Source organism: Nerophis lumbriciformis, linkage group LG30 (genome assembly GCF_033978685.3).
Source record: "Nerophis lumbriciformis linkage group LG30, RoL_Nlum_v2.1, whole genome shotgun sequence".
Taxonomy (NCBI): domain Eukaryota; kingdom Metazoa; phylum Chordata; class Actinopteri; order Syngnathiformes; family Syngnathidae; genus Nerophis; species Nerophis lumbriciformis.
Genome location: NC_084577.2, coordinates 32,967,248 through 32,974,241, shown reverse-complemented (window position 1 = coordinate 32,974,241; position 6,994 = coordinate 32,967,248). Strand labels below are relative to the sequence as shown.

Here is a 6,994-nt window from a genome sequence, read left to right as displayed (position 1 = left end):
CCAGACACCCCAGATGTCATCCAGGTACCGGAAGTAGTGGAGAGGACGTTTTGGGCAGGCGGCCAAGGCAGAGGTCTCCCACTCTGCCATAAAAATGTTGGCATACGCCGGTGCAAATTTCTTGCCCATAGCAGTGCCCTTAATTTGGAGGTAGAAACGACCGTCAAACTCAAAGTCGTTTCTCCTCAAATTAATGTCGAGGAGCTGCAGGAGCTCCTTTTCGGGCCTGCTAACGTCGCGGTACCTGTAGAAGACATTTTTGACAGCCTGTATCCCCTCATTTATATCAATGTTTGTATACAGGCTGTCAATGTCGATGGTAAACAAAATGGCATCTGGGGGAATGCAGACCTTCTTGATTTTATCAATAAAATCATAGGTATCCCTGAGGTAGCTGTCGTGCAGAACGGACAGCGGCGTCAGATAATGATCGATGAACGCCGCCGTTCTGTACGTCTCGCTGCCGCAGTCAGACACAATGGGTCGCCCCGGAGGGATCTCGTGGGGCTTGCTCCACTTGTCTGGCTCCTTGTGAATTTTAGGGAGCATGTAGAACCTGCGGGGGCGAGGATCCGGCTCCCCCATGAGATACCTATGTTGTTTAAAATTGATAAATTTTTTAAGTAGAAGATTATCCAGAATCTTTTCTACCATGGGAATAGTTTGCGGATAAATAGGTTCCGGCAGTGGTTTATAATACGTCATGTCACTCAACTGCCGAGAACCCTCCCATATGTATTGCGATCTGTCAAAAATGACAACAGCACTCCCCTTGTCGGCTGGTTTGATCACAATATGTTTGTTTGTTTTTAGACTATGAAGGGCCTCGACTTCTCCGCGTGTCAAATTGGGAGCGACCGCAGGTGCGCAGCCCGAACCGGACATGGAGAGCCCGTCGGACCGGACCATAGCCTGGAATTCCGGAGGCATAAGTCCAGGTGAGGGCTCCCAGCCGGAACGGGCTGTGAACGGTGTGGGTCCGAGAGAATCTTGTTTCTCATAGTATACCTCAAGTTTGACACGTCTGTGGTAGCGCTGGAGGTCAAATTGAAGTTGATGATGCCAGTCGCTACTGAGATTAGTGGAAGGAATGAAGTTGAGGCCCTTATTGAGGAGGGAGATTTGTAAGGGGGTTGGCGTGAAATTATGGGCCAAATTTATCACGTTCTTATTACCCCCCCGAGCGATCGGGATTATGGGGATGCCAAGTTTAAAAAGTCAAGCCAGTGCTTGAGCATCAACTTGGCCGTGTCCCGAGTCCAGTGGACCAGGTCGGGTTGGGTCTCAAAGTCCCGGCTGTCGAGAGCCGGGATGTGAGCATAATTGTTGCTGATTAAACTATTCAGCCGCCCGAGGTTGTTTTTCTGCTCAACGGGCAAAGCGGCCGAATAGTTAATCAGGGGGATTAGCACTCGGGCCCGTGGGAAGGTAGCCACGGCCATCCTGAGTGCCCCTTGGAGCTGCTTAATAGCGGTCTCCTTAACTTTCTGCTCACGATGGTTGATCCCAAAGGCTAGAACCAACACTTCAACCGGTGCAGCAATTACGGTCTTGCGTAGGATGGCCTCCGCGTGTCTAAAACTGGCGCCCGGGTAACTGTCGATCTGAAGGTCGTCGACGTAAAAAGGTGGTAGGTGGGACAGATTGGAGTCGCCGATCACCAAGAATTTCTTGTTGGCCGACAACTTCCAATCCATCATCCTCCTACTCGAGACCATGTGTCTAGTGGGTCTACGGGGGGAGGCACTAGTCGTATCCTCTACCAACTCGACACATTCTGGAATTGACAGGTGTTGTGGAGTATCTGGGACGGAAGGCCTCTTGTGTGGCTTCCTTTTTAGTGCCCCAGGGAACAAATGTGCCCAATCGGGGGACTCCTGAGGAAGCATCTCCTGAGGGGGCGTCTCCTGAGGAGGCGTCCGCTGCAAGGGTGAGTCCTCATAGTCCACCATAGGAGCCCCGGAAAGTGTGGGCCCCCGTGGTGAAAATTCACCCTGTGGTGCCGTCTCATCTGCCGTATCAGGCTGGAGAGGGGACCAGTCGGGGGTCGCGGAAGAGTAACGAGGGGACATCACCGAAGAAAGCCCCCGCTCCTGTTCTTCATCCCGAAAGTCGATCAGGAGAGGCGAGGAGGCCGTGGGTCCCCCTGGTGAGTCATCGTCGTCCTCTGTATGGGTGGGGGTGTCCTGGGTTTGATCCGCCCCGGAGCTTGTGGACCCACGTGGTGAGTCATCGTCGTCCTCGGTCTGAGTGGGGGTCTCCTGTAGGTCTAGGGTTAGGGTTAGGGTTAGGGTTAGGGTTAGGGTTAGGGTTAGGGTTAGGGTTAGGGTTAGGGTTAGGGGTTAGGGTTAGGGTTAGGGGTTAGGGTTAGGGTTAGGGTTAGGGTTAGGGTTAGGGTTAGGGTTAGGGTTAGGGTTAGGGTTAGGGTTAGGGTTAGGGTTAGGGTTAGGGTTAGGGTTAGGGTTAGGGTTAGGGTTAGGGTTAGGGTTAGGGTTAGGGTTAGGGTTAGGGTTAGGGTTAGGGTTAGGGTTAGGGTTAGGGTTAGGGTTAGGGTTAGGGTTAGGGTTAGGGTTAGGGTTAGGGTTAGGGTTAGGGTTAGGGTTAGGGTTAGGGTTAGGGTTAGGGTTAGGGTTAGGGTTAGGGTTAGGGTTAGGGTTAGGGTTAGGGTTAGGGTTAGGGTTAGGGTTAGGGTTAGGGTTAGGGTTAGGGTTAGGGTTAGGGTTAGGGTTAGGGTTAGGGTTAGGGTTAGGGTTAGGGTTAGGGTTAGGGTTAGGGTTAGGGTTAGGGTTAGGGTTAGGGTTAGGGTTAGGGTTAGGGTTAGGGTTAGGGTTAGGGGTTAGGGTTAGGGTTAGGGTTAGGGTTAGGGTTAGGGTTAGGGTTAGGGTTAGGGTTAGGGTTAGGGTTAGGGGGTTAGGGTTAGGGTTAGGGTTAGGGTTAGGGTTAGGGTTAGGGGTTAGGGTTAGGGTTAGGGTTAGGGTTAGGGTTAGGGTTAGGGTTAGGGTTAGGGTTAGGGTTAGGGTTAGGGTTAGGGTTAGGGTTAGGGTTAGGGTTAGGGTTAGGGTTAGGGGTAGGGTTAGGGGTAGGTTTTAGGTAAGGAGAAGGGAATGGTTAGGGTTTTTAGGGAAGAGGGGGGGGTGGGGGATATGGGAAAAATAAAGAAGGGAAAAAACGGGAATGTGCACTGTCCGTCACAATCCAACGGGCTCACACTCATACCTCATTTAGGCCCCCTGGATGTCTGGTGCCCAATTTGGAGATCCAAAGGAGCTCCGCCCGATGGCGTTGGGCGAGGCTCCATTTGGGATCCGTCTCTACGACAGTCGCCCGGACGGAAGACCACCCGTGTCGGAGAAAATGCTGCACCAGGTGAGTGTTGGTATTTTTATGCCTAACGATGTTGTACTTGTGTTGGGCGAATCTCCTAGCTAAGGTATTGCCCGTCTCGCCCACGTACATATCGCCACATCGTTGGCACCGAATCACGTACACACAGTTTCGGGTGTGTCGGCCGCCACGGCACAACGGCTGGAAAACCTTGCGGTTGTGGGGGTTCACCAACCATGGTGAGTGGCGGACAAGGGTGTCCCTCCTAGTGGAGGGCGGGTCTCTCAATGAGCTGACCCTGGCCCTGACCAACAGATCATTCAAGTTGGGGTTCTTGCGGTAGGCCGGCACCACGTAGCGCCCCGGCAGCCTCCCGCTACTCTCCACAAAGGTCCGGAAGTGGTCTTTGACCTTCCTGGCGACCCGCACGGCCGAGGGAGAGTAGGTGGTGATGAGGGGGATCATGTCGGTCCCAGGGGGAGGCCCCTTCGGGTCCAAGAAGACCCTCAACTGCCGTCGGAGGAAGGACCTGGAATAGCCCCTCCCCTTCAGGGCAGAAAAGAGGGTCCTCGAGGCCGTCAGGAAGTCCTCCCTTCTGGTGCAGACACGATGAAACCTCAACAATTGGGATTTCACCAACCCCGCGAAGGTATGCTTGGGGTGGAAGCTGCTTTTGAAAAGGAGCGCGTGGGTGTCGGTCTCCTTGAAGAACACCCTGATGTCCAAGTGTTGCGTGTCGGCAAAGTCGGGACCCTTGAATGTCGTGGTGTCCAAAAAGTCGACCGATGTGTTGCTCGTGGTCGACTTGATGGTGATATTTTTATTGTGAGTGTTCAGCGTGTTTAAGAACACGCTGAACTCCTCACTGGAATGGGTCCAGACACCCCAGATGTCATCCAGGTACCGGAAGTAGTGGAGAGGACGTTTTGGGCAGGCGGCCAAGGCAGAGGTCTCCCACTCTGCCATGAAAATGTTGGCATACGCCGGTGCAAATTTCTTGCCCATAGCAGTGCCCTTAATTTGGAGGTAGAAACGACCGTCAAACTCAAAGTCGTTTCTCCTCAAATTAATGTCGAGGAGCTGTAAGAGCTCCTTTTCGGGCCTGCTAACGTCGCGGTACCTGTAGAAGACATTTTTGACAGCCTGCATCCCCTCATTGATATCAATGTTTGTATACAGGCTGTCAATGTCGATGGTAAACAAAATGGCATCTGGGGGAATGCAAACATTCTTGATTTTATCAATAAAATCATAGGTATCCCTGAGGTAGCTGTCGTGCAGAACGGAAAGCGGCGTCAGATAATGATCGATGAACGCCGCCGTTCTGTACGTCTCGCTGCCGCAGTCAGACACAATGGGTCGCCCCGGAGGGATCTCGTGGGGCTTGCTCCACTTGTCTGGCTCCTTGTGAATTTTAGGGAGCATGTAGAACCTGCGGGGGCGAGGATCCGGCTCCCCCATGAGATACCTATGTTGTTTGAAATTGATAAATTTTTTAAGTAGAAGATTATCCAGAATCTTTTCTACCATGGGAATAGTTTGCGGATAAATAGGTTCCGGCAGTGGTTTATAATACGTCATGTCACTCAACTGCCGAGAACCCTCCCATATGTATTGCGATCTGTCAAAAATGACAACAGCACTCCCCTTGTCGGCTGGTTTGATCACAATATGTTTGTTTGTTTTTAGACTATGAAGGGCCTCGACTTCTCCGCGTGTCAAATTGGGAGCGACCGCAGGTGCGCAACCCGAACCGAACATGGAGAGCCCGTCGGACCGGACCATAGCCTGGAATTCCGGAGGCATAAGTCCAGGTGAGGGCTCCCAGCCGGAACGGGCTGTGAACGGTGTGGGTCCGAGAGAATCTTGTTTCTCATAGTACACCTCAAGTTTAACACGTCTGTGGTAGCGCTGGAGATCAAATTGAAGTTGATGATGCCAGTCGCTACTGAGATTAGTGGAGGGAATGAAGTTGAGGCCCTTGTTAAGGAGGGAGATTTGTAAGGGGGTTGGCGTGAAATTATGGGCCAAATTTATCACGTTCTTATTACCCCCCCGAGCGATCGGGATTATGGGGATGCCAAGTTTAAAAAGTCAAGCCAGTGCTTGAGCATCAACTTGGCCGTGTCCCGCGTCCAGTGGACCAGGTCGGGTTGGGTCTCAAAGTCCCGGCTGTCGAGGGCCGGGATGTGAGCATAATTGTTCCTGATGAAACCATTCAGCAGCCCGAGATTATTTTTCTGCTCAACGGGCAAAGAAGCCGAATAATTAATCAGGGGGATTAGCACTCGGGCCCGTGGGAAGGTGGCCGCGCCCATCCTGAGTGCCCCTTGGAGCTGCTTAATAGCGGTCTCCTTAACTTTCTGCTCACGATGGTTGATCCCAAATGCTAGAACCAACACTTCAACCGGTGCAGCAATTATAGTCTTGCGTAGGATGGCCTCCGCGTGTCTAAAACTAGCGCCCGGGTAACTGTCGATCTGAAGGTCGTCGACGTAAAAGGGTGGTAGATGGGACAGATTGGAGTCGCCGATCACCAAGAATTTCTTGTTGGCCGACAACTTCCAATCCATCATCCTCCTACTCGAGACCATGTGTCTAGTGGGTCTACGGGGGGAGGCACTAGTCGTATCCTCTACCAACTCGACACATTCTGGAATAGACAGGTGTTGTGGAGTATCTGGGACGGAAGGCCTCTTGTGTGGCTTCCTTTTTAGTGCCCCAGGGAACAAATGTGCCCAATCGGGGGACTCCTGAGGAAGCATCTCCTGAGGGGGCGTCTCCTGAGGAGGCGTCCGCTGCAAGGGTGAGTCCTCATAGTCCACCATAGGAGCCCCGGAAAGTGTGGGCCCCCGTGGTGAAAATTCACCCTGTGGTGCCGTCTCATCTGCCGTCTCAGGCTGGAGAGGGGACCAGTCGGGGGTCGCGGAAGAGTAACGAGGGGACATCACCGAAGAAAGCCCCCGCTCCTGTTCTTCATCCCGAAAGTCGATCAGGAGAGGCGAGGAGGCCGTGGGTCCCCCTGGTGAGTCATCGTCGTCCTCTGTATGGGTGGGGGTGTCCTGGGTTTGATCAGCCCCGGAGCTTGTGGACCCACGTGGTGAGTCATCGTCGTCCTCGGTCTGAGTGGGGGTCTCCTGTGTGTCTTGTCTTGCAGGTGATCCCAGAGGAAGCCTCCTGCGAGATGCAGGAATAAGCTGGGTGGGCGGAGCCTCGCCGAGGGTGTCCTGGGCAGGCCCGCTGTCCGTGGCCCGGGGCTGTGTCACCCTCTGCTCCTTGGGTGGTTCCGGTCGACGAGGAAGGAAGATCGGGGCAACCCGTGCTGGAGGGATTGCTTCCCGATCCACCTCAGGAGACCAATCTGGGGCCACGGCGTCGGTGCTGGTAGCCACCGAGACCCGGGCGACGACCCGAGCCGGAGGGCTGCTAGCCCGTACCACCCCAGGAGCCCCGTCAGGGCCCGTAGGGTCAGTATGGGTGCCCACCGATACCCGGGTGGCGGTCTGGACCGGCAAGGACTGGGCCGGGCGTACCACCTCAGCGTTGACAGGGGGGTCGGCGAAGGCCGCGACGATCAGAGCCTCGGCCTTCCCGAGGGTGTCCCCCATCAGTCTGCGTCCCAGATGTTTCTTGGCCCATGTAGAGGCCAGCTGAAAAGCGGGTCTCCAGA

The 6,994-nt window shown here is 54.1% G+C and overlaps 1 long non-coding RNA gene across 1 annotated transcript; it reads left to right on the top strand.

The window, feature by feature from the left end:
• Window positions 1–871: 871 nt before the first annotated feature.
• Window positions 872–2,192, top strand: LOC140676723 (uncharacterized). The gene is made up of 3 exons (XR_012048616.1): window positions 872–938; window positions 1,791–1,930; window positions 2,024–2,192. It is a non-coding gene; the product is annotated as an uncharacterized lncRNA (long non-coding RNA).
• Window positions 2,193–6,994: the final 4,802 nt, after the last annotated feature.